Source organism: Thalassophryne amazonica, chromosome 6 (genome assembly GCF_902500255.1).
Source record: "Thalassophryne amazonica chromosome 6, fThaAma1.1, whole genome shotgun sequence".
In the NCBI taxonomy this organism is placed as follows: Eukaryota; Metazoa; Chordata; class Actinopteri; order Batrachoidiformes; family Batrachoididae; genus Thalassophryne; species Thalassophryne amazonica.
In genome coordinates this window covers 26,289,791-26,315,695 of record NC_047108.1, presented here as the reverse complement: position 1 = coordinate 26,315,695, position 25,905 = coordinate 26,289,791, and the positions used below count along the sequence as shown (strand labels likewise).

The 25,905-nt window shown below is 41.4% G+C and overlaps 1 pseudogene; it reads right to left on the bottom strand.

Annotated features, from left to right (window-relative positions):
* Positions 1–4,456: 4,456 nt before the first annotated feature.
* LOC117511434 lies at positions 4,457–12,748 on the bottom strand (annotated as a pseudogene).
* Positions 12,749–25,905: the final 13,157 nt, after the last annotated feature.

The window sequence follows — 25,905 nt, the reverse complement described above, 5'->3', positions numbered from 1 at the left end:
GAAAGAATTCCACCTACAAAGCTTTAACAATTAGTGTCTTCAGTTCCCAAACACTTATTGAGTGTTGTTAGAAGGAAAGGTGATGTAACACAGTGGTAAACATACCACTGTCCCAGCTTTTTTGAAATGTGTTGCTAGACATTTTGGTGACCTAAGTACAAATGCATTGTGGTGCCCCCCCCCCCTCCTGAAATTAACAATAATTCAGAATTTGTCAGTGCAGTTCTCTTTATTTCCAAAATAACTTCTCAGTACTCAATATTGAATTTATTAATGTTTTCATAACAGTTACAAATAAACAATATTGCATTAACAATTGCACCAAACAACACAAGAAATATAAAATTTAAAATAAAAAATACCACCACCATTATTTAAAAAAAATGATTTGTGCAACCACAGTAGACTGAACATTGCACTGAACTTGGGGTTTGTTTTTCTTCATTTGCTTACAGTGTTTATACTGTATCATTGAGTAACTCCCTTCGGCTGCTTCCTTGTTTTCACCCGGGGTCGCCACAGCAAATCCGAGGTGGATCTGCATGTTGAACTGGTTGAACTTCCTCACGTAAATCCACATTACATGGAAAATAGTGGCAGGGGTGGGGTTTGAACCGGGAACCTTCCACACTAAAACCAAGTGCACTAACCACTTGGCAACCACCCCTGCTAAGCACACAAATAATAAATTACTTTTATCTCTTATCTGTGGAAAGAGTGAGCATCTTCCTGTTTGTGGTTCACTGTTGCTAGGCAGCTACAGATTTCTGACAATCTGCTGTCATTCACTTGGCCAGCTGTTGTTTATTGTACTAGGATGGTGTGAATTGGCTGTGAAAGTATAATATATATAGAGTGCACATTAATAAAAGCCTCAGGATATTCTTTCACCAAAACATAAACTTGAGGCTTGCATTTCAGATGTACCTCCTGGCAAATTGTAGCTGAACTTTCAGATCTTCTTTTTAAGAAAATCCTCCTCTATACCACTTCATCATGAAGCTGAAAACAAGATACAAAATGCAAAACTTGCACGATGCACAATTTGTCCGATCACAGCCGATCACAGCCAGAGAAGCCTATAACCTCTTCTGGGTTGTTTGGGTGTCTTGGTAGCTTTCCTCACTCTTCTCCTTCATTCAGTTTTTTCAGTCTACTCCACACAGATTTGCCATAGTGTCATATTGATTGTACTTTTTCATAGATTCAAGATTCAAATAACTTAGGGCATTTCATATCACATCAAATTACCTCAGACAAAAATACAGCAATTAATCCACATTATTACTAGTTGAACATAATAATGGCACACATCAGAATTAAAACAACCGCACATATACAACCCAAATTCCAGTGAAGTTAGGACATTGCCTAAAATGTAAATAAAAACAGGATACAGTGATTTGCAAATCCTCTTCAACCTGTATTGAATTGAATACAACACAAAGACAAGATATATAAGAAAGAGGTCTTTAATTTTCATCATAGGTACACTTCAACTCTGAGAGACAAAATGAGAAAAAAAAATCCAGAAAATCACGTAGGATTTTTAAAGAATTTAATTGTAAACCATGATGGAAAATAAGTTTTTGGTCACCCATAAAAAAGATTTCTGGTTTTCACAGACCTGTAACTTCTTGTTTAAGAAGCTCTTCTGTCCTCCACCTGTTACCTGTATTAATGGCATCTGTTGGAACTCGTTATCTGTATAAAAGACACCTATCCACAGCCTCAAACAGTCAGACTTCAAACTCAACCATAGCCAAGACCAAAGAGCTGTCAAAGGACACCAGGAAGAAAATTGTAGCTGTGCACCAGGCTGGGAAGAGTGAATCTACAATAGTCAAGCCATGTCAAGTCAAGTCATGGGGAGGTGATGGTCTGGTGGTTAAGGTGTTGGGCTTGAGTCCAGAAGATCATGGGTTCAAATCTCTGCCTGACTGGAAAAATCACTCAGGGCCCTTGGGCAAGGCCTTTAATCCCCTATTACTCCCGGTGTGTAGTGAGCGCCTTGTATGGCAGCACCCTGACCTCGGGGTGAATGTGAGGCATAATTGTAAAGTGCTTTGAGTGTCTGATGCAGATGGAAAAGCGCTATATAAATGCAATCCATTCAAGCAGGTTGGTGTGAATAAATCAACTGTGGGAGCAATTGTAAGAAAATGGAAGACATACAAAACCAATGATAATCTCACTCGATCGGGGGTTCCACACAACATGTCATCCACTGCGTTCAAAATGATCATGAGAATGGTGAACAAAAATCCCAGAACTACACTGAGGGACCTGATGAATGACCTGCAGAGAGCTGGGACCAAAGTAACAAAGGCTCCACACTACGCAGAGAGGAACTCAAATCCTGCAGTGCCAGGCGTGTCCCCCTGCTTAAGCCAGTACATGTCTTGGCCCATCTGAAGTTTGCCAGAGAGCATATGGATGATCCAGAAGAGGATTGGGAGAATATCATGTGGTCAGATGAAACCAAAATAGAACTTTTTGGTAAAAACTCAACTTGCCGTGTTTGGAGGAAGAAGAATGCTGAGTTGCATTCCAAGAACATCATACCTACTGTGAAGCCTGGGGGTGGAAACGTCATGCCTTGGGGCTGTTTCTCTGCAATGGGGACAGGACGACTGATCCATGTTAAAGGAAGAATGAACATGGCCATGTATCATGAGATTTTAAGCCAAAACCTCCTTCTATCAGTGAGAGCATTGAAGATGCAACATGCCTTGGTCTTCCAGCTTGACAATGATCCCAAACATACCGCTCGGGCAATGAAGGAGTGGCTCTGTAAAAAGCATTTCAAGGTCCTGGAGTGGCCAAGCCAGTCTCCAGACCTCAACCCCATAGAAAATTTATTGCGGGAGTTGAAAGTCTGTGTTGCCCAGTGACAGCCCCAAAACATCACTGCTCTAGAGGAGATATGCATGGAGGAATGGGCCAAAATACCAGCTACAGTGTGTGCAATCCTGGTGAAGACTTACAGGAAACATTTGACCTCTGTCATTGTCAACAAAGATTATGTTACAAAGTATTGAGTTGAACTTTTATTATTGACCATATACTTATTTTATTTTATTTTTATTTTACACCATAATTTAAAAAATAAATTCTTTAAAACTCCTACAATGTGATTACCTGGATTTTTCTTCTCATTTTGTCTCTCCTATGTTGAAAATTACATACCTCTCACATCTTTCTAAGTAGGGGAACTTGGATAATCAGGGACTGACTAAATACTTTTTTGCCCCACTGTGTGTGTGTGTGTGTGTGTGTGTGTGTGTGTGTATGTATGTGTGTGTATATATATATATATATATATATATATATATATATATATATATATATATATATATATATATATATATTATTAAACCTGCTTGGTCTGTACGGGGACCTCTGTGTTTTTTTTTTGTACTGGCAACACATTGGTCCCCGTACAGACCTCACAGGTTTAATAATTTGTCATATCATATCAATAATTTGTCATAAGCATGTCATATCACTGCAATGCTCTGGCAAATTGTAGCTGAACTTTCAGGTCCTCTATACCACATCATCAGGAAGCTGTATTATATATTTTTAATTAATGTATATCAAGTTGTACAGATTTGCTTTTAGTTTGAGTTTAAGGAAGAAATTTTTAGATTTTTTTTTGTTTGTTTTTGTTTTTGAAATGGCATAAACAATTTAAAATGTGTGAAATACCAAGTGTTCCAATACTTTTGAGGGCAACTGATAAAAACTCAGGGGCATGTGTATTTTTAAGTGAAATGCATCGTCCTGGTGTTCTTTAAAAAAAAAGTCCTGTACAGCATGCCAGAGCATTGCAGTGATATGACATGCTATCACCTTTTATCATCATTCACTTGAGTCTCATGAATGTCACAAGTTGCTCTATGAAAATTAATGATGAACATACACACAATGCAGTGCAACTTACTATACCTTAATAATTTCCTTTGGGATTAATAAAGTTCTTACAGTAACTTAACTATATGAGATATGAAATATACAATGACATGGCTAAAATTATTCCTTACTACCTGTGGTAGAACGGATAACTCAGCTCATCTAATATATACAACTGACCGCATGTGTGTTCACTATGCACAGCCACAGTAATTAACCCTTGTATTATGGTGAGAAAAAATATGTTTATTATGTTGCGGGTCATTTTGACCACTCAAAACAGTCAAAAATGAAGTTAAAGCAATCAAAACTTTATTTTAGATTATACAAACATTTGAAGAGAACTCCTGTTTTCAATTTTTCCCTCTTCACGAACACTTTTTTTAATTTCATTTAACTTGCCCAATTGCCCAATGGATTTTCAATCATCAAAATTTTCCCCACATGATGGACAGAATGTGACTGTGTGCTTTCTGCAGATATACTTCTTGCACTTCGCACTTGTTTTATTGTCATCTTGATAGGGACAGACTTGGCATCTTTAGTGTTTCTTTGCACCTGTATCCAAAGGATCCATTGTGGGTTGGTCAGATGCCCTTCCCTGGACCTTTGCGATGAAAGCTGCAGCTGCTGGGGATCGAGCTGGCCTGGCCCAGTTCTGGATCTTGGGAGTGACGAGTGCTTTGCCTAGTTCTTCCAGGTCTGTACAGTTTGTCGGCATTCCACTGCTGGTTGATCTCAATCCACAGCACATAGGCAATGTACACAGACATGTCGACAATGTTGTAGAAAATCATCAAGGGCCAATGGGCAGGCTTGCACTGGCAGCTATATGCAGTGGTGGGCACAGATAACCAAAAAATTAACTTTGATAACAGATAATCAGATAACTGAAAAGTTAGCTTTGATAAAGATAAACGATGAACCACCCAAAAATGTATCGGAAGTTACAGATAACTAGGGCTGCAGCTATCAAATATTTTTGGAATCGAGTATTCTGTCGATTTTTTCAACGATTAATCGAGTAATCGGATGAATTACATTTTTGTGTTTTTAAACACATATATCAATAGTGTGTTATATAACATGAAAGGCCTCTAAAAATGAACAAGCAATTGGCTTTTATTCCTCTCCAAAAAAGGTTTTATTTAAACTCAACACTAGATCAAAACTTAATCTTTGGCTTATTGGCTCCAGAACTAAGCCCATTGATGCAAACTTTGTGAAACATTTGTGATGTATATGACAAAAAAATTTAAATAAAAGGACAAATAAGGTGCATCTTTTTTTTTTTTTAAAGGAAAATGGGGTGCATCCCCACCTGAGAATAAACAACAAAAAGTATAAAAGTAAATAACTCAAATATCACTAATAATTCAACTTAAACAGTACAGTTCAGTTTCCAACTGAATCCAGATGAGGTAAGTAGAGTATAATGTTCATCTTTGTTCAAGAAGGTGAGTGCTTGTCTTAGCAATGCATGAGAGAGAGAGAGAGAGAGAGTTTGTAGTAGTGCATGTGTGTGCGATGCATATACATCCCTTTAAACAAGCAAATGATAGTTACAATGCAAAAAGGTCAGCATATTGACATGGTCATAGGTGAGGCTAGCCCTACACTTTGAGGCAATGTTCCCAGCAGCAGAGAACAAACGCTCTGAGGGTATTGAGGTGGCTGGAATACTGCAAAAAGACTTTGCCATCTTAGCCAGGGTTGGGTATCTTACTGCATTTCCTCTCCACCATGACAGTGGATCCTCTTTTTTGGAGACAGGATGTTCACCAAAATATTGTAAGACTTCCCTCTGGACCTCTTGATTTTGATTCTCATCATTATCCTGTTCTTCATTGCTACTGGAGTCTGATGAAGATCCAAGAACACTGTGAGCTGATCCTTGGGCTTGAGTAGCTGGGGAGTCTCCTTCTATGTTGGTGGTGGATTCATTTCCCTGCACATTGGACTCCTGTCTTTTGACAGTTAGTGCCATTGTTTGAATTGTGCTTTGGACCTTAAATGATTCCTCAGAAGACAAGAACTTAAGTTTTCTAAAGCAGGGGTCCATGGCAGCAGCAAGTAGGGCAATGTTAGGGTCCTCAGGTTTAAATACAAACAGATCTTCCCACCTGTCAGTGATCTGTTGAGCTGCAAGACGCTGAAATGTCTTTACTGGTGCAGTTTCAAAAGCTGAATTCATGGTGGATTTCTTCAGCGTTTGTACCAGCTGAGGAAGCACAGACAGGGTTGCATATTGCTCCCCACTAAGGAACACTGTAGCCCCCTCGAAAGGTTCAAGAACCTGAGCCAGCTCTTCAGTCAATATCCACTGCTCAGGCTTCAGATCCAAATAGTGATGTTTTCCCCGTGGGTTGACTGCAGGGTCCGAAAGCGCAGCAGTCACTGGCCACCTCTGCTCAAGGAGCCTGGACAGCATATGAAGTGTACTGTTCCACCGGGTACAGACATCCTGGACCAACATGTGCTGTTGCACTCCCATTTGCTGCTGCTTTTCTTTAAGTTTTGTGCAGGCCAGTTCACTCTTTTTAAAGTGCTCCACCAGGCATCTCGCAGAGGCAACACAACTTGCAATGTTTTTGTTATTGTTTAGTGTATTCTGCACAACTAAATTCAGTGTGTGTCCTGCACATCTGACAGAGGCCCATCCATGTCTCTCCTTCAGAATTCAGCTGCCACTACATTGGCACCATTGTCATGGACAACTGCCTTCACCTTCTCAAAAGGAATGTGAAATTTGTTAGTAGCCTCCTTCAGCCAATCTGCAATGTTTGTGGCTATATGCCTCTCCTCTAGAGGCATTGTAGTAAGGGAGAGGGACTTCATTTCCCAATCATCTCCCAAGAAATGACATGTGACCCCCAGATAAGCCTCTGTAGCCACACTCGTCCAAATGTCACTTGTTAGTGCAACAGACTCTGTCCTTAAGAACACTTTGTAATTTTTCAGTTATTTCTGAGTATTTTTGCTCCATCATATTTGTGAAGTATGTTCTTGAGGGAATGGTGTATTTGGGATTGAATGTTTTGATCATATTCTTGAATCCTGTGTCTTCCACCATGGACAGTGGGCGCATGTCTGTGATGAGCATATTTAAAATGCTGTTGGTCAAAACCACGGCCTCCTCAACAGTACATGAGGGACCTGTCCGGACAAAGCTGTCCATGTGTCGCTGTGATGTGCTGTGGGGAGAGAAAAAAAAAAACAAAACATTCATTTGCAGGCTATAACAAATGCTAAAGTTGTCCAAAAGTAAATGTATGTTAATGAATTTGTCCATCGTGTCATCTATTATTTATTGTGAGTGAGTGAGTGAGAAAGAAAGAGAGGAAGGGAGAGATGAACTGATTTCATGATTTTGGTGCATTTGCTCTTGTTAGCCTACTTATTAGCCTCTCGTTAGCCTACTTATTAGCCTGTCTCATCACTATCGACACAACACACAAGCTACACATAATTACTGAAATCCTAACAAGCGGTAGTGTTCATATCAGTTAATGTTAATCTTAAAATACGTTACCGCTTAGAGGCTTCGAGTCCGCTTGGAGAAGTCCAGTAGTTCACGTGAGGATGCTTTCGGTTGAGGTGTTGCAGCATTGACGAAGTGCTGTTATGGTAGACCAGGTCCGCTTTACAGTATATACATTGCACTATATTGTCCGCCTTACAAAGTGTAAAATGATCCCAAACTTTAGACATTTTCTGCCTTTTATGCACAGCGGTATCTTTGTTTTCCGCCATCGCCAGAGAAGTAGATTGTGCCACATGAAGCCTTGTCCAGCATTTATTACAGTCCGGGGGAAACGATACGGGAGCTCGCGACATGAATTAAACGAACAAATTCTTTGCCTCGAGCATTTTTTGTAATCGAGTTACTCGAATAACTCGAATAATCGTTTCAGCCCTACAGATAACCGATAAATTCCACTATTGTCTCTGGTACATTTGCAACTGCTAACAAGTTGAATTTGAATTGGTGCTTTTGGAAGCATAAAAAGCGACAAAAGACCCAAACAATGAGTCAGCACTTCTATGTTTGAACATACTGCCCCCTTCTGGAAGCTACATGGCTACAGCAGTGAAGCATCCTGAGAGCAGCCACAAAGCCAGCTCTCTACTAATCAGAGTGCTCCGGTCAGGTGGAGGTCTTGAAAAATAAAGGCATACTGACTTATGGTTTTGTGTGAATACTGATAGAATAACTCAATGTCAATTCTGTCATTTGTACAAAATTAAAATATGATATATATATTTAAATGTTGAATAATGCACTAATTCTGAGGTTTTATAACAAGTGCCTCTGCTAAACACTGATTGGTTCAGTCATTCATTATGTAAACCAACACGTTAATGTGACGTGTGTCGTGTGTTGGTGTTTACAGATAAATGTGCTTTTGTAAAATATTCCATTTTTTATTTGTAAAAACAGGCATTTTTATGGAGCCCTGGAAGTGTCATCGCAAAATGTTTTGCATGTGGATAGAATGTGCACTCATTTTATTAGTTTTATTATTAGTTTTATGATGTGCACGCGTTTTATGATGTTGTAAAACGTGCACTCAATATTGTGTTGACACATAAATGTTGGCTTTACACTGTGCGAGTTTTGGCCCTTTTTCAGATGATTTTTCATTCGTGTGAGAAATTTTTGGACCGAGTTTCAGGTTAATCGCGCGTCCTGCATCGTTTAGTGTACATGGAGTAATAAGCTGTGTTCAACATCTCACGACCACCTCCTGATCGCCGATCGTATGGTCAAACGAAAATCAAACCTGTTTCATATTATTCTGTATCCTGCTCCTGAAGAGCTACAAGGGTCCAACCGCTCGCACTGTGCCTGTGCAAACACCGCAGAGCTATCTTGTAATATTTTTTGCTGTTGTTGTTGTTGTTGTTGTTTTTAAACTTAATTTGTAAAAAAAAAAAAAAAAAAAAAAAAAAAAAAAAAACACTTGCAAAGCCAAAAAGTTGATTTGACAACCATCTGATATAACCGGGGTCCAAATAAATAGAACACTGCCATCTACTGGTGCCCAGACGCTTAGTACTTAGGGCGAATACTGCCATGAACACTACTGGCCAGTAGATGGCAGTAGAGGCCTTGAAAACTTGCCACAACAAAATTCCAGATAATCCATGTCTGCTACATTAATTTAAAGATGCGTGGAATTTAACAAATGCAAATACAATAACGTCTATAAACACAGAATATATTCACAAGAGTTTTAGGCACTAGAGTTTAATGCTGCTGTCCATGGAGCCTGAACAGAGTGTCTGAAATGCATTTGTCCTGTCGTGAACCTACTGAGATTACCCATAATGCACTGCTGGGCACAGCATGTGCTCACAAAACCATAAAAATTAGCACATTACTTTAAAACTAAAACATGTATCTGATGTTTTCACTTTATAAAACTTCAGGCATGACAGTAATTTTAAATAACTTGTCCAAAATTAGTTTGGTTAAAATTTGAACCATAAGTTAAAAATGTATGCTTCTGGATGATTGGGTGATATTGCCAGCGTATCACTATGGTGTTAAAGAAAATTATTTTTTTGTGTGTGTGTGACCAGTTCTTCTTTTCCTGGTAGAGTGGTAGTACTATACATCTTTTAGGTAACTTTCAACAGGTAGGTCTCAACTAATTTTAAATTTTAAAAATGTTTGCTGCTGTTCAGCTTGGTTTACTACGTTATCAGTATAAAAGTTATCGGATGACAATTCATCGAAAGATAATTAGTCCGATAATGGTTTTTAAAGTTATCTATAAAGATAATCCAATAATGAAAACATTATCTTAGATAATTATCTGTTATCAGATTATCTGAAGTGTGTCCACCACTGGCTATATGTTGCTGTGACTTTGTCAAGATTGTCAACTCCTTTGGTGGAGTTGTAATACAGGATCATCTGCGGCTGCCTGGACAAATTTGTGCGTGTCAGTGATGGGGAGGGAGCCGGTCTCTGTGGGTGAACTGGTGGAGAGCATGATGAGATGCATTATGAACTCTATTATGAACAACAAATCTCATCCTCTGCACGGCACTCTGGTTGCTGAGAAAAGCAACCATAGTGACAGACTCCTCTCCATGAGATGTAGGACTGAGAGGTATAGAAGATCTTTTGTCCCAGCGGCAGGGTGCTGTTTTACGCCTCTTGTTAATATACGAGGTCTATTAGAAAAGTATCCGACCTTATTATTTTTTCAAAAACCATATGGATTTGAATCACGTGTGATTACATCAGACATGCTTGAACCCTCGTGGGCATGCAAGAGTTTTTTCACGCCTGTTGGTTGCGTCATTCGCCTGTGGGCAGTCTTTGAGTGAGGAGTCGTCCACCTGCTCGTCGATTTTTTTCATTGTTTAGGAATGGCTCAGAGACTGTTGCTTTGTTTGATAACATTTTTTTCAAAACTGTAAGGCACAACTGAGTGGACACCATTCAATAAATTCAGCTGGTTTTCGGTAAAAATTTTAACGGCTGATGAGAGATTTTGGTCTGGTAGTGTCGCTTTAAGGACGGTCCACAGTGCCTGACGGCGATCTGCGCTTTGAGGCGGCAGCGTCTCGCCGTTTCAAGTTGAAAACTTTCACATTTCAGGCTCTGTTGACGCAGTAAGTCGTCAGAGAACAGAGAACTTTCAGAAGAACTTTCACAGAAAACCAGCTTAATTTCTCGAATAGTGTCCACTCGGATATTCCTCACAGGTCCAGAAAAAATTTTGATAAAGCAACGCGCGCCGTCTCGAGCAGCGTGTGAAACAAAGGAATTCAGCCGAGAGGGCGGGACCACATCTCACTCAAGGCCTGCCCACAGGGAAATGACGTCACCGACACGCGTGAAAAAACTCACGCATGCGCACGAGGGTTCAAGCATGATTGGTGTAATCGCATGTCATTCAAATCCATATAGTTAAAAAAATAAATAAAAGGGTCGGTTTATTATCTAAGAGACCTCGTATTTTTACTTCTTATGTATTTTTATATTTGGCTTATTAATTGGCATTTTATTGAATGGATGAATTGTGTATGTATGAATGCTCTCGGGCAAATGAATTTCCCCTTAAAGGGTTGAATAAAGTATGTATGTATGTATCTATCTATCTATCTATCTATCTATCTATCTATCTATCTATCTATCTATCTATCTATCTATCTATCTATCTATCTATCTATCTATCTATCTATCTATCTATCTATCTATCTATCTATCTATCTATCTATCTATCTATCTATCTATCTATCTATCTATCTATCTATCTATCTATCTATCTATCTACCTACCTACCTACCTACCTACCTACCTACCTACCTACCTACCTACCTACCTACCTACCTACCTACCTACCTACCTATCTATCTGTCCTCTCTCGTGCTCAGAGATGCATCTTTGTGCATCGTGCTTATCACAAGAACATTCTTGTTTCTCTTTGGGCAGTAAGAAACAAGTGTTGTTTTCTCTGTGAAACCAAATTTTGAGGAATGCAGAGGTCTTCCTTGCATCTTCAGAATCTCACAAGGAAGTTCTGGCTTATTTTTTCTGACTGTTCCCAACATAGTCAGCTTTCTCTCCTGACGTTCATCTCCAAGACGGTCGGAGGTAAAGAAGATGTCACATGTTATGTTATGACCTTGCAGCCCTTCAGTCATCTTCAATACCACACGCATTTCATGATTCTTCCAGGTGCTCCTCCAGGTGGCTTTCCAATATATATTTGCAGGTTTCATGCATAACTGGATTTTGCATCACAGGCTGCCCATATTTTGATGCCATATTTCGCAGGCTTGTTTGGCATATACCAGGGGTAGGCAACCTGTTCCAGAAAGAGCCATGAGGGTGCAGGCTTTCTTTGCAGCCACTGACTCCACCAGGTGATTTCACTGATTAACTGATTCCATCTGCTCAAAGTGATATTAATCAGTAAAATCACCTGGTGGAGTCAGTGGCTGCAAAGAAAACCTGCACCCTCATGGCTCTTTCTGGAACAGGTTGCCTACCCCTGGCATATACTGTCGGAAAGGACATTGTCCTCTGAACGGAACGAGGCGCTCATCGACAGTGATATTGCGGCCAGGATTATACAATAAAGGCAGGATTTAGACCCATTTATCTCAGAGATCTCTGATCAGTGCAAGCTTGTCTCTCTCTCGTCGACCAGCTCTGGTGTCACGGTTGTCAAATCGGATCACACAAGAGATCATGTGAAATGTCTCCAAAGACATTGTTGCTCGGAAGATTGGCCTTCCATTCTCTTCATTCCATAAACTTGCAGTTGCTTCACCCTTTGACCTGTATACTCCAGCTAACACCAGAATTCCAGTGTAAGCATGCAAGTCAATTGGATCCAATGCCTTCCATTTCTCTTGAAAAACGCCTCCCCTCCAAGTTTGTCATGTCGAGGATTATCTTCTCTATGGGTGGGGATATGAAGAGCTGAAATGCTGATTCAGTATGATCAATTCTTGTTACAGCAAATCTTGTCGGATCACGAGTCATTTTGATGACATTAGAAGATGACAATCTGCCTCAACTTTGGTGTGGTGATGTTGACCATTTTAGTTTACCATCTTTACATGTCCATGTACTCTGTGTGGATGATGATTGTTGCATTTCTTGGTTTTCATCTGATGAAGGGACACTGGCAGACTCATCCTCTGAATCATCCTCCTCGTTGGAAAATTGACAATCTGGTTCATCAATAGCATTGTCCTCTGGCTCTGAAGGATCCTCTGTCTCTGAAATCTCTTCCTCTGCAGTACTATCCCAGTTCAGAAGCTGCGACAAAACTTCTTCAGATGTAAATCGTCTGGAGCTCATTTTTGGTGTATTTCTCAAAGAAAGGGCATGGAAACAGTCACAAGAACAGGGGAGAGAAAGTCCCTCTTCCACCACACCTGGTTTTGAATGGCTATTCATAGGCAATCAAAATAAAGTAGATCAAAGAGACATGTTTATTTTGGATTTGAAGAGCCACTTTGTGTCTGGGTCAAAATGACCCGCAACATCATCTTTGTATACAAACTCTGTGCAGACACTCCACAACACGTCAAAGTGTTCAGATTTGACACAGCAATTCATGACACTAGATGAGAAAAAGTCATAAAATTTCATGGGAAAAAAGTGAGGATAACCTGCACTTTGGCCAACACAAAAATTGAAATGGGTCAAATTGACCCGCAACATAATATAAGGGTTAAGCAATTGACACCAAACTCAGTATGGTGACTGGGGGCACCAAGGGGCCGGTCACTGCGGCCCTTAAGTTGAAAGCGTATGTGCGCAAACACACACACACACACACACACACACACACACACACACACACACACACACACACACACACACAGTCAGCCTTATGTATTATTAGGTCAGGTAGCAAGCATCACACTTTACTTACTACATAGTAGCAGCTGGCTAGGGTGCACTTTAATTACACTACAAACGGCCAGTGCACACAGTGTGCGAGTTAGGTTGAAAGCATACATGCGCAAACACATAGACATACAGTCTGCCTTTCGTCTACATCTCTCTTTTGTTCAGGTTGAGTCGAAACTTACAATTTTTACCTTTTGGCTGATTGTTTGTTGTTGTGATGCTATTCTGAACTTCACACGGTTGTATATGTTTCTTTTATTTCTGTTTAGCACTCTTCTAGTTATTAATTTTATCTACTCTGAATGTTATTTAACTATAGTCCTGTTGTAATTCGCTAGCAGTTAGCATTTGCTAGCGGTTAGCTTTCACCATTCGCCAGTGTGAACTATGAATAAGTTCTCCCCCTTGGATTTACCTGATGTGAATTCTCCAAGCGCACAAGTGACTGCCACTCATATCTCCAGGCTGAAACACCAGACATTAGTGATAGGGGATTCTATCACCTGCAACACCGGCTGACGCTAAATGTATTCCTGGGGCCAGAGCTCCCGACATTGTATCCCATCTTAGGGTGCTGATGCTACAGAAGGGAAGACAGACAAAGGAACATGACATGAGATACAGTCACATAATTATTCACGTCGGCACCAATGATATCAGGATGAAGCACTCAGAGGTCATAAAAATGGACATAGAGAGGACTTGTGACCTTGCCAGAAAGATGTGTCGGCATTTATTAATAGTCTCTGGTCCCCTCCCCTCCCAGGGTACTGATGAGGTGTTTAGCAGGCTGATATCATTAAATAGGTGGCTGGCGCAGTTTTGTCAACAGCAAGGCTTTACTTTATTGATAACTGGCCTTCGTTCTGGGGCCACCGTGGCCTGCTGATGCCGGACGGCCTCCACCCTACTGGAGAAGGCGCCGCCATCTTGTCTGCAAACATAGATAGAGCTCTACAGGGAGGGTAACATTAGGAATCTACAGCAGGCCATGGAGCAGGTGATTAGAGACCCTGCAAGGCTTATGACAAATGTAGCTGTGGAATCCATTAGCTTAGCAGGGAAATTAGTGCAGAAAATCCACTATGGTGATAGTGCAGTTTATCTGCCAGGGAGGGAAATTCAACAAGTTGAGACTGTGGCCTGTTTCCGTAGACGTGTCCATAAAAATCATAGAGGGGTAGGCTTTGCAAACGTAATACCCATTACTTGACTTGAAATTGTGGCTGGCCCAGTGGTTGTTCCAGCAATAGCAAAGATTTTGTGTCTGCTACCTACACGCGCGTGGAATGTCTCAAACCTAAACCTACTTCTAGGCATCTTATATATGCCACTCTGGAATCACCCCTAAACCCAAACAATTCAACTGTAAACCCCAATGAGGTCCTTAGACTGGGTCTCATTAACATAAGATCACTGTCCTCAAAATCATTGTTGATTAATGATTTAATTATTGATCATCACTTAGATATGATTGGGTTATGTGAAACTTTGCTTAAACCTACAGCTGTCCTCCCCTTAAATGAAGCCTGCCCACCAGCATATGCATTTAGTCACATCCCTCGTGATGCGAAGCAAGGCGGGAGTGTTGCTCTTATTTATAAATCTAGGTTTAGCTTATTAGCTGTTGGGGGTCACAAATATAACTTGTTTGAGCATCTGATTCTCCACTCTGCTCAAGATATTACGCATTGCCAAGGTCAGAAGAATAAAAATCAGCCGTATTACTTTGTCACTGTATATAGGCCTACTTGCCCATATTCTGAATTCTTAGATGAATTTGGTGCGTTCATCTCTAACTTGTCAACTAGTGCAGATAACATTCTGATCATTGGTGACTTTAACGTTCATATAAATAAGCCTTCTGATCTCCTCTGCAAATCATTTATGGAAATTGTGGATGCATTAGGATTTCGGCAATGCATTCGGGATTCGACGCACATTAGTGGAAATACCCTGGATCTGGTTCTCGCACGTGGTATTGCTGTCACGAATATTGACATCAATGCCTCTTACATCAGTGGTCTCTGATCACTCACTTATTAAGTTTACAGTTTCGCTGCCGTGTTTAGTGGAACAACAACCTTATTTATCACTACAGCGATGTGTCAACTCCTCAACTAAGACTGAACTAGAAGCTAGACTGCCTGATGTCTTAGCCTCACTTTTGACAAATACCCAGTGAGTAGACAGACTTGTGGATAGTTTAAACTCTGTGTTCAAAACTACACTCAACATGATTGCACCACCTGTGTTAAAACCACGCTCCCCCAAATCACAGTCACCTTGGTTCAGTGATTACTTGCATGACCTCTAGCATAAAGCAAGAGGTCTAGAACAGAAATGGCATCATTGAAAATTAGGAGTATTCCACCTTGCATGGCGTGATGCTAGCTTAGACTATAAGCATGCATTATTGGCTACAAAGCAGACCTACTACTCTGATTTGATCAACAAAAACAAGCATAACTCAAAGTTCTTGTTCGACACGGTGGCAACACTTATTCATGGACAACCACCTGTAGCTCACTGTCCGTTTACAGCACAAGATTTCCTGGATTACTTTGAGAAGAAAATAGATGACATTAGGTTGAACATATTCCAGCATGCCTTAACCCAGCCACTACACCCTGCTAATGAGGTGGGCGCCACTGCTGAGGTATTACCTAGATTTACAGAATTTGATAGTATCTCTCTTGGCATGCTGATGAAACTCCTAACGTCAACAAAAAGCACAACCTTTATTTGATCCTATACCAACAAAACTGTTTAAGGACCTGTGGCCCACTCTTGGGCTGATTGAGCTGGAAATTATTAATCTTTCTTTAACTTCTGGATATGTTCCTAAATGTTTCAAATCTACAGTGATTAAACCATTACTTAAGAAACCTAATCTTGACCCTAGCGTATTGAAAAACTATCGGCCGATATCAAATCTATCATTTCGCTCTAAAATTCTGGAAAAACTGGTGTCACGGCAGCTCGTAGACTATCTTACTGAGAATAATTTCTTTGAGCCACTGCAGTCTGCTTTTAGAAAATATCATTCCACAGAGACGGCTCTCACTAAAGTGGTGAATGATCTTCTGCTTACAATGGATTCGGACACCACTACGGTTCTGTTGCTGTTAGATCTCAGTGCTGAATTTGATACAGTGTATCATCATATTCTACTTGATAGGCTGGAAAATCATTCTGGGATTACTGGGAGTGCCCTTGCATGGCTGACGTCATACTTGACTAGTTGTTCTCACTGTGTTTTGTACAGTAACACTGCCTCTAACCTTAGTGACATGAAATTTGGGGTTCCACAGGGATCTGTCTTAGGCCCCCTGCATGTCTCCCTTTATATAGCACCCCTTGGGCACATATTGCGGCGTTTTGGGATTACCTTTCACTGCTATGCAGATGATACTCAGTTATACATGCCAATAACTGCTGGTAATCTCGTTCACATAAAATCCTTAGAAGATTGCCTTGCAGTGAGAAGTTGGATGTCTAGAAATTTCCTACTTTTAAACTCTGATAAGACTGAAATGATGGTCCACCTGCGAAATATAGCGAAGATTCGTCCCATCCTGTCTATGGCTGATGCTGAGACCCTGATCCATGCGTTCATCTCTTCTAGATTAGACTACTGCAATTTTCTATTTTCTGGTTTACCGCAGTCTAGCATTAGGGCTCTCCAATTGTTTCAGAATGCTGCAGCCAGACTTTTGACACGAAGCAGAAAGTTTGACCACATTACACCCATTTTGGCATCTCTTCACTGGCTTCCTGTCCCAGTGAGATCAGATTTTAAGGTTCTGCTACTAACCTATAATATTATTCATGGACTGACACCTCCCTACCTAGCTGACCTAATTAAACCTTACGTACTGGCCCGGGCTTTACATTCTCAGGGTGCAGGATTACTTTGTGTCCCTAGGGTGAATAAGAAGTCTGCAGGTCACAGAGCTTTCTCTTATCGTGCCCCTGTTCTGTGGAATGGTCTCTCTGCATCAATAAAACAATCAGATTCTGTGGAGACTTTCAAGTCCAGACTTAAGACACACTTCTTTTCCCTTTCATATGGCTAGCATACTGGTACAGTTTTGTTTTACGCTTTTTACTGTTTTAATTCATGTTATTAGTAATTGAAGTGGGCCGCAGCCTCAATTTTCCTAAATTCTGGGTCTTTCAGTGAAGCTTAGGGCTAGCGGCCGGAGATCACCTTAGTATTTCTTCTGTTTTTCTTGTTGATTAATGCTGGCAATTTATACAGTATTTTTTGTCTTTCTGATTCCTGATTCAGTTTTTTCTCTGTTTAAGTTGCAGCTCCATCCAGAGATGGGAGTTGTATTTGTGTTGGCGACCCTCCTGTCCTGTGCACCAACAACAATTCTTGTATATTCATCCGTGAATTGTTCTGTGAATTGTTTCTGTAATTTATGTTTGTAGCATGGCCCAAGCAGAGGGTCACCCCTTTAAGTCTAGTCTGCTTGAGGTTTCTTCCTCAGAGGGAGTTTTTCCTTATCACTGTTGCTCTGGGGGTTGGTAAGGTTAGACCTTACCTGTGTGAAGTGCCTTGAGGCAACTCTGTTGTGATTTGGCGCTATATAAAGGAAAATAAATTGAAATTGAAATTGAATTGAAAATAGATCACAACTCGCTCCGCTATGCATAGCCATGGTAATTAAGCAATTGACACCAAACTTGCTATGGTGACTAGGGGCACCATGGTGGAGGTCACTGGGGCCCTTAGGTTGAAAGCATATGTGCGCAAACACACACACACATGGTCAGCTTTCTATATTGAATCATGACCTGCAACATGCCAGAGCATATGACATCATATGTAGGGCTGCATAAACTCAGCATAGTCGGTACGCCAAATTATACAACTCTAAGTTGGCTCGGTGTGAAAGGGGCTTTAATCAAGTGACATGAAATACGCAATGACATGGCTAAAATTCTTCTTTATTACCCGTGCGTAGAATGGGTAACTCAGGCACACACACACACACACACACACACACACACACACACATATGTATATATTATACAAATAATGGATGGTAAGGAGTCCAACATAGAGAAATACTGGATGATATACTCGGCTACGCCTTGTCCAATATAACTTTTCTGAATCCAATATTTCTCTATGTTGGATGACTTGCCATCCATCAATTATTATGTTCTCCACCCCCCTCCCAAATTAAGCAAACAACAAAGAGTCAAGTAAATTAGATCAATTTATTTTGTTGTGAACAGCATATGATTGATTCTGATGTGATGAATGCTTGTAAAACGTCAGTAGCGTGCTTGTCTACCTTCTTTAGTTTTTGGCATCCTTGGAGTTCAATATTTCCACCAGTTCTTCCTCTGTGAACTCAGCAAACCTCGCTGGCAGACGATTTTCTGCTGTTGTTGACATGTTTGTTGCCATTTTTTCAACCAGTGTCTGTCAGCTAGTTTCTGACCTTCGCATGCCGCGCTCTGATTAGCTAGCTTGGCAGTAAGCTCTAATGCTATTGGTCAGTGGGAACTGATCCAACATAACTTTTGGTCTTAGCTTTTTTGGATCCTTTTGGATCAACATAACTTTATGGCACCAAGCATGCCAAAATACAGGTAAATGATGGACAGAAATGCTAATCTGTGATTGGCTATTGCAATCTGAGTGGAGAATATATATATATATATATATATATATATATATATATATATATATATATATATATATATATATATATATATATACGAGGTCTATTAGATAAGAAACAGACACTTTTATTTTTTTTAACTATATGGATTTGAATGACGTGCGATTACACCAATCATGCTTGAACCCTCGTGTGCATGCGTGAGTTTTTTCATGTGTGTCGGTGACGTCATTTCCCTGTGGGCAGGCCTTGAGTGAGATGTGGTCCCGCCCTCTCGGCTGAATTCCTTTGTTTCACACGTTGCTCGAGACGGCGCGTGTTGCTTTATCAAAATTTTTTCTGGACCTGTGAGGAATATCCGAGTGGACACTATTCAACAAATGAAGCTGGTTTTCAGTGAAAAGTTTAACGGTTGATGAGAGATTATGGGATGTTTCTGTCGGTGTAAGGACTTCCCACGGAGCGGGACGTCGCGCAGCGCTTCCAGGCGCCGTCGTCGGCCTGTTTTGACCTGAAAACATCCTAATTTAAGGCTTAATTTGCCCAGGACGTCGTGAGAGAACAGAGAAGATTCAGAAGAGGCCGGCATGAGGACTTTATGTGGACATTCCACTGTTTAAGGACATTTTTTAATGAAAGACGTGCGCGCAAATTCGCCGAGTCGTTTCCGTGATGACTCGGCGAATCTGTGTGCGCCGCGACAGGAAAAACACCTCCGTGTTGAAAACCATTTGTAAAATTCAGGCGGCTTTTGATGGCTTTCAACAAGTTAGTATCTGAGAAATTGTTTAACAGCTTGGGCATGTTCCAACTTGTCCATTAAGGTTTCCAACGGAGGTGTTTTTCCAGTCGCAACCCCCCGCGGTCGGGTCCGGTCCGACATGCAACTCTGCCCCCACGTTCTTTCATTACAAAATGTCTGTTAACAATGGAATGTCCGAATAAACTCCTCATGCCGACTTCTTCTGAAAGTTCTCTGTTCTCTGACGACTTACTGGGTCAACAGAGCCTGAAATGTGAAAGTTTTCAACTTGAAACGGCGAGACGCTGCCGCCTCGAAGCGCAGATCGCCGTCAGGCACCGTGGGCCGTCCTTACGGTGACACTACCAGACCAAAATCTCTCATCAGCCGTTAAAATTTTTACCGAAAACCAGCTGAATTTATCGAATGGTGTCCACTCAGTTGTGCCTTACAGTTTTGAAAAAGCAGTCTCTGAGCCATTCCTAAACAATGAAAAAATCGACGAGAGGGTGGGTGACTCCTCACTCAAAGACTGCCCACAGCCGAATGACGTAACCGACAGGCATGAAAAAACTCTCACATGCCCACAAGGGTTCAAGCATGTCTGATGTAATCACACGTGATTCAAATCCATATGGTTTTTGAAAAAAATAATAAGGTCGGATACTTTTCTAATAGACCTCGTATATATATATATATATAAAATGGCCCTTATTTACTTCCTAGCTGCTGGACTAAGAAAGCCCATCACTGCATTAACATCACTAGCAAAGCAAAAAAAGAGACCATCTGCAAATGTACTGAATAAAGCGCATATCTCTGACAAGTCCCACTGTGACAAAACAGCAAATGCACTATGATTTTTGAAATATGAAAAGCTTGTCTGTAAAATTCAATTAACAATGCATGTTATTGATAGTGTACAGCTGTAATGCCTGTCGCACGTGTAAGGTCTAATCTTACCAACCCAAAACAAGGTGCAATTGTTCAGATGACCATGCAAGCATTTACAGTACAGGCAGGGGTCATTCAGTGCCCTGGGGTGGAGGGCCAGTGTTCATTCCTAATGCTGTCAGTGGGTCTGTCAGTGCAGCAACATTTATTTCAAACACAGACTGCAGTCTCCTGCATCAGCTTCAGACATGGCATCTTGTGGTCAGTCCAGCACCCTGTGGTTTGCAGCTGTCAGTCCTGTGTGTTGTCATCAGTACTTCAGAGAGAAAAAGAGCAGAATCAGTTGGCTGGAAAAACTACACCTAAGGTATAATTTGTCAGCAGTAAATCGACAGGAAAGCAGAGAAAATACTCAGGTGATTGCCGACCACTAGCCCCAAGCTTCACTAACAGACCCAGAATTTAGATGAAGTGAGACAGAGACCTGTTCTGTTGCTAATAAAATTAATTTAATAGGATAGGAACCATTGCATCATACTATGCCAGTATGCTAGCCATACAAGAGGGAGAATAAATTGTCTTTAGTCTGGACTTGAATGTCTCTACAGAATCTGAGTGTTTTATCTCTGTAGAGAGAGCTTTCCACAAAACAGGTGCACACTAAGAGAAGGCTCTGTGGCCTGCAGACTTTTTATTCCTCCTAGGGACACAAAATAGTCCTGCACCCTGAGTCCAAGCCAGAGTGGCAGTGGACTTACACTAGATGAAGGACAGATTGATGGATGGTGAAATATGTATGTACAAGGTCACCTGATTGGCGTTTGTGACCTAAGCACATGCCATTGGTAAAGACAGAGGAAGGATAGATGCAAAATGAAAGAGGCTTGATGGGTTGCCGTGCTGCTCTCTTAGACAGTAAAGCTGATGTCCAGGTCTTTCTGAAATTGCATGTGCTGGTAACCAGCATAGAGCTTTACTTGTACTGACCTCTAACCAGCCAGGGCAGCAGCCAAAGGCTCACACGCAAAGAATAGAAAGACAAATGGAATTAGAGGACAGAAAGAGACACTTTGACAATGCTGTCAGTGTCCTGAGCCGGCAGCCTTTCAGACCAAAGTACGAAGCTGAATAGGGAGGAAACAGAAGGAGCAGACAGCAATAAAGGGAAAGAGAATGTAACCTTATCATGCTGCTCACTTAACCAAGGTCGGCATCCAGGAATTCCTGCACCTGATGCATGCTGGCAAAAGGGCATGCAGGATTTCCTGCATGTCCTCGCTAGGCTGGGTTTCTAGCAGAGGACACAGGCAAAGTTAGCATCAAGTAAGGCTGAGTCATAACTACAGTCACCAGATTTGAGTGTCCCCGTGGGGTGAAGCAATGTGCTTTAGTTTACAGAGCAGACGCAGGGCAGTATGTAGGATGATTAGGAATCCAAAGAGCTACAACCCATTATTTTGACAGAGGCAGTGGAGATGCCCCGGAGAGCGACACTAGAGCGCGAGCCTAGGCAAAATGAGTGAGACTTGTACCCTGTGGCTGACAGATTAGTTCTCATCAGAGCTTGTGTAAGATAGTAGTTAACCTGGGTCAATTTATAGGATTGCCTTTGTGTGTGATGAAGAAGGAGTGCAAGAAGCGTACTTTGAGATACGTGGCCATTTAAGAGCAAGGAAAGTGACCTTCATTAATAATATCCATGACTACACAATTATTGCAGTGAAGCGTGATTCACCTTCTAGCTGTTAATAAATACCTTAGAAATACATATGTCATATGATTGATTTCAAACTCTATAAACCCATGTTAATACATTGTTGCATTACCACTGGGGTTATGTGAGGTTAAGAGTGATAAGAGTCAGCAAGTTTGCACTGAGTCACTATGTTCCTGATATCTGCACACTAATTCATTGTGTTCTTGTTAAGATACGAGGTCTGTCCATAAAGTATAGGTCCTTTTTATTTTTTTCAAAAACTATATGGATTTCATTCATATGTTTTTACGTCAGACATGCTTGAACCCTCGTGCGCATGCGTGAGTTTTTCCACGCCTGTCAGTGACGTCATTCGCCTGTGAGCACTCCTTGTGGGAGGAGTCGTCCAGCCCCTCGTCGGAATTCCTTTGTCTGAGAAGTTGCTGAGAGACTGGCGCTTTGTTTGATCAAACTTTTTTCTAAACCTGTGAGACACATCGAAGTGGACACGGTTTGAAAAATTAAGCTGGTTTTCAGTGAAAATTTTAACGGCTGATGAGAGATTTTGAGGTGATACTGTCGCTTTAAGGACTTCCCACGGAGCGAGACGTCGTGAAGCACTCCCAGGCACCGTCGTCAGCCTGTTTCAAGCTGAAAACCTCCACATTTCAGGCTCTACTGATCCAGGACGTCGTGAGAGAACAGAGAAGTTTCAGAAGAAGTCGGTTTCAGCATTTTATCCGGATATTCCACTGTTAAAGGAGATTTTTTTTAATGAAAGACGTGCAGACGGGTCCGCGCGTCGGCACAGGAAAAACACCTCTGTGTTGATAACCATTTGTAAAATCCAGGCGGCTTTTGATGGCTTTCAGTGGAGTGAGTATAGGAGAAATTGTTTAACAGCTGGACATGTTCCAACTTGTCCTTAAGGCTTCCAACAGAGGTGTTTTTCCTGTGGTGGAGCGTCGCGGCGGCTGCGAGCCGACGCTGCAATCCGCCCGCACGTCTTTCATTAAAAAAAATCTCCTTTAACAGTGGAATATCTGGATAAAATGCTGAAACCAACTTCTTCTGAAACTTCTCTGTTCTCTCACGACGTCCTGGATCAATAGAGCCTGAAATATGGAGGTTTTCAGCTTGAAACAGGCTGACGACGGCGCCTGAGAGCGCTGCACGACGTCTCGCACCGTGGGAAGTCCTTAAAGCGACAGTATCACCTCAAAATCTCTCATCAGCCGTTAAAATTTTCACTGAAAACCAGCTTAATTTTTCGAACCGTGTCCACTTCGATGTGTCTCACAGGTTTAGAAAAAATTTTGATCAAACAAAGCGCCAGTCTCTCAGCAACTTCTCAGACAAAGGAATTCCGACGAGGGGCTGGACGACTCCTCCCACAAGGAGTGCTCACAGGCGAATGACGTCACCGACAGGCGTGGAAAAACTCAGGCATGCGCACGAGGGTTCAAGCATGTCTAACGTAAAAACATATGAATGAAATCCATATAGTTTTTGAAAAAATAAAAAGGACCTATACTTTATGGACAGACCTCGTATTTACCAAAGAGAGAAACCAAATGATCCGCACAGCCACAGTGCTCCGATACAAAAAAATTTATTTAGCAAAAGATAAATGTCCCGTTTTGGGCAACCAGCCCTTCGTCAGACAGCATGTTTGATGTGAAACACCTATCTAAATACTGACATAATTAGTGATTGCCCTCACCTGAAGACTAATCAAGCTAATTAAAAACATCTTGTCATGTTATCTGCTACAAACATACTCACAAATTAATGAGAGTAAACAGATAAATAAGAGCCACAGCCGACAAAGACATCAAACAAAACAAAGACACTGATATAAATACAGGCCACATATCGATATAAAATACATGATGACAAAAATAATGGCAAAAGTACAAAGAGGACACGTCCTGCAGAGACAGATACATCATAAAACAACTTTATAATTGAAAAGACAAATTCCATAATTGAACATAAAAAAGTTAAGGTATTTGCCTGCACCAAAAGTATATCTTGTAAAACCTAGTAAGTAAGTCCCTTCGGCTGCTCCCTTGTTTGCACTTGGGGTCGCCACAGCAAATCCAAGGTGGATCTGCATGTTGAATTGGCACAAGTTTTACGCCGGATGCCTTTCCTGACGCAACTCCACATTACATGGAGAAATGTGGCAGGGGTGGGATGTAAAACCTAGTGTCTTTTATTATCTTATCATGTGAAAAGACATAACAGCAGCCATCCTGCTTTCAAAGTTTGACCTATTTAGCCACATGGCCTCAACATGACATGGAATTTTTGATCATGTAAGCACAGGCATGGGAGGAACACTGCTTTATCAATGATGTCAATGGATGTCTATAACAACCTCACTGTAAACAGTGTTTGGGGTCACATTCCTGAACAATCTCTTGGGTGACCTCGGGAATCCCAGATCTGGTATGATTAACTTCACATGAAATGAATAAACTATCCTTTTTGTAACAGAGTCTCATTGATCCAGGACAGACCCAAAGAATCCAGGGTCTGCAGTTTGATGCTGAAACCCGGTGGTCTGATCCTGATACCTGACTTAGGGAACATCAGGGACGGAGGCCGATTTTTTTTCCCAAACATTTGAGGCCTCGCAAATCAAGGGTGAGCAGAAAATCCTTTGTATTAAAATACAGAATTTTTGCATATTGAGTATTGCCAAATTGTGTTGTTTGGGAAAGAAATAAATCGAATAGTGTCCAGTAACTTAGTCAAAACTGTTATATGGCTGGGGGGGCCTGGCTGCCGGTTTGTTTGTCTTTTTGTTTTCCTCCCAGGTGGCGTGCATTTGGGACTGAGTGGCTGTGTTGCTGAGGCTGTCAGGACCTCACCCTGATCACCTGCGACTCGTCAGGACTCACAGCTGAGATGCATCTGGATGGATTGGAGCATGTTGGCATTTAAGACTGGAGTGCACAGTGTGTATTTGCCAGAGACTCGACCTTGTGACCAGACGGGTGAGATCGTCGTCTCGGGAGCCATCTCATCAGCAGCGGATGCTGAGAAACGTCCAGGTTTGATGCACAGTCTGTGAAAGAGGAGGGGGTGAGGTCTCACGCTCGTCAGCACACTTCCTGAGGTACGTTAGATTTTGTGACTAACAGTTATACAGTCAGTAAATGTGGTGTCCCTCACACCTTATTGTATTGAGCTGTTTGTTAGTCATGTATCAGCTTCCACTGCGGTGGAGTTTTGTGAACTGGATGTTCCATGCCTGCAGGTTGGAAGCTGATCAGCAATCAAGCCAGGAAGTGTTTGCTGTTTGTACACCTTTAAGTGTTCTGTGTGTAGAGTGTGGACTCACATAATGGTTCCTTCTTTCACAGACTCGGTTGTTGCGGCCACCTGGGGGGTGTCGGCGGGGTCCTTGGGTCCGAAACAGCTTCTGGCTCCGGACCGTTAGCGCTGCTGGGAGCGCACCACGCCAGACCGCACCTTTCTGTATTATCACTGTTATGTATTAAATTCAGTTAGCCTTTGTACCGTGCTCTGCTTATTTCATACTGGGTCCTTCAAACGCTGGTCGGTTCTCCGAGCTGCGTCCGACACATAACACAAAACGTTAATTTGATTT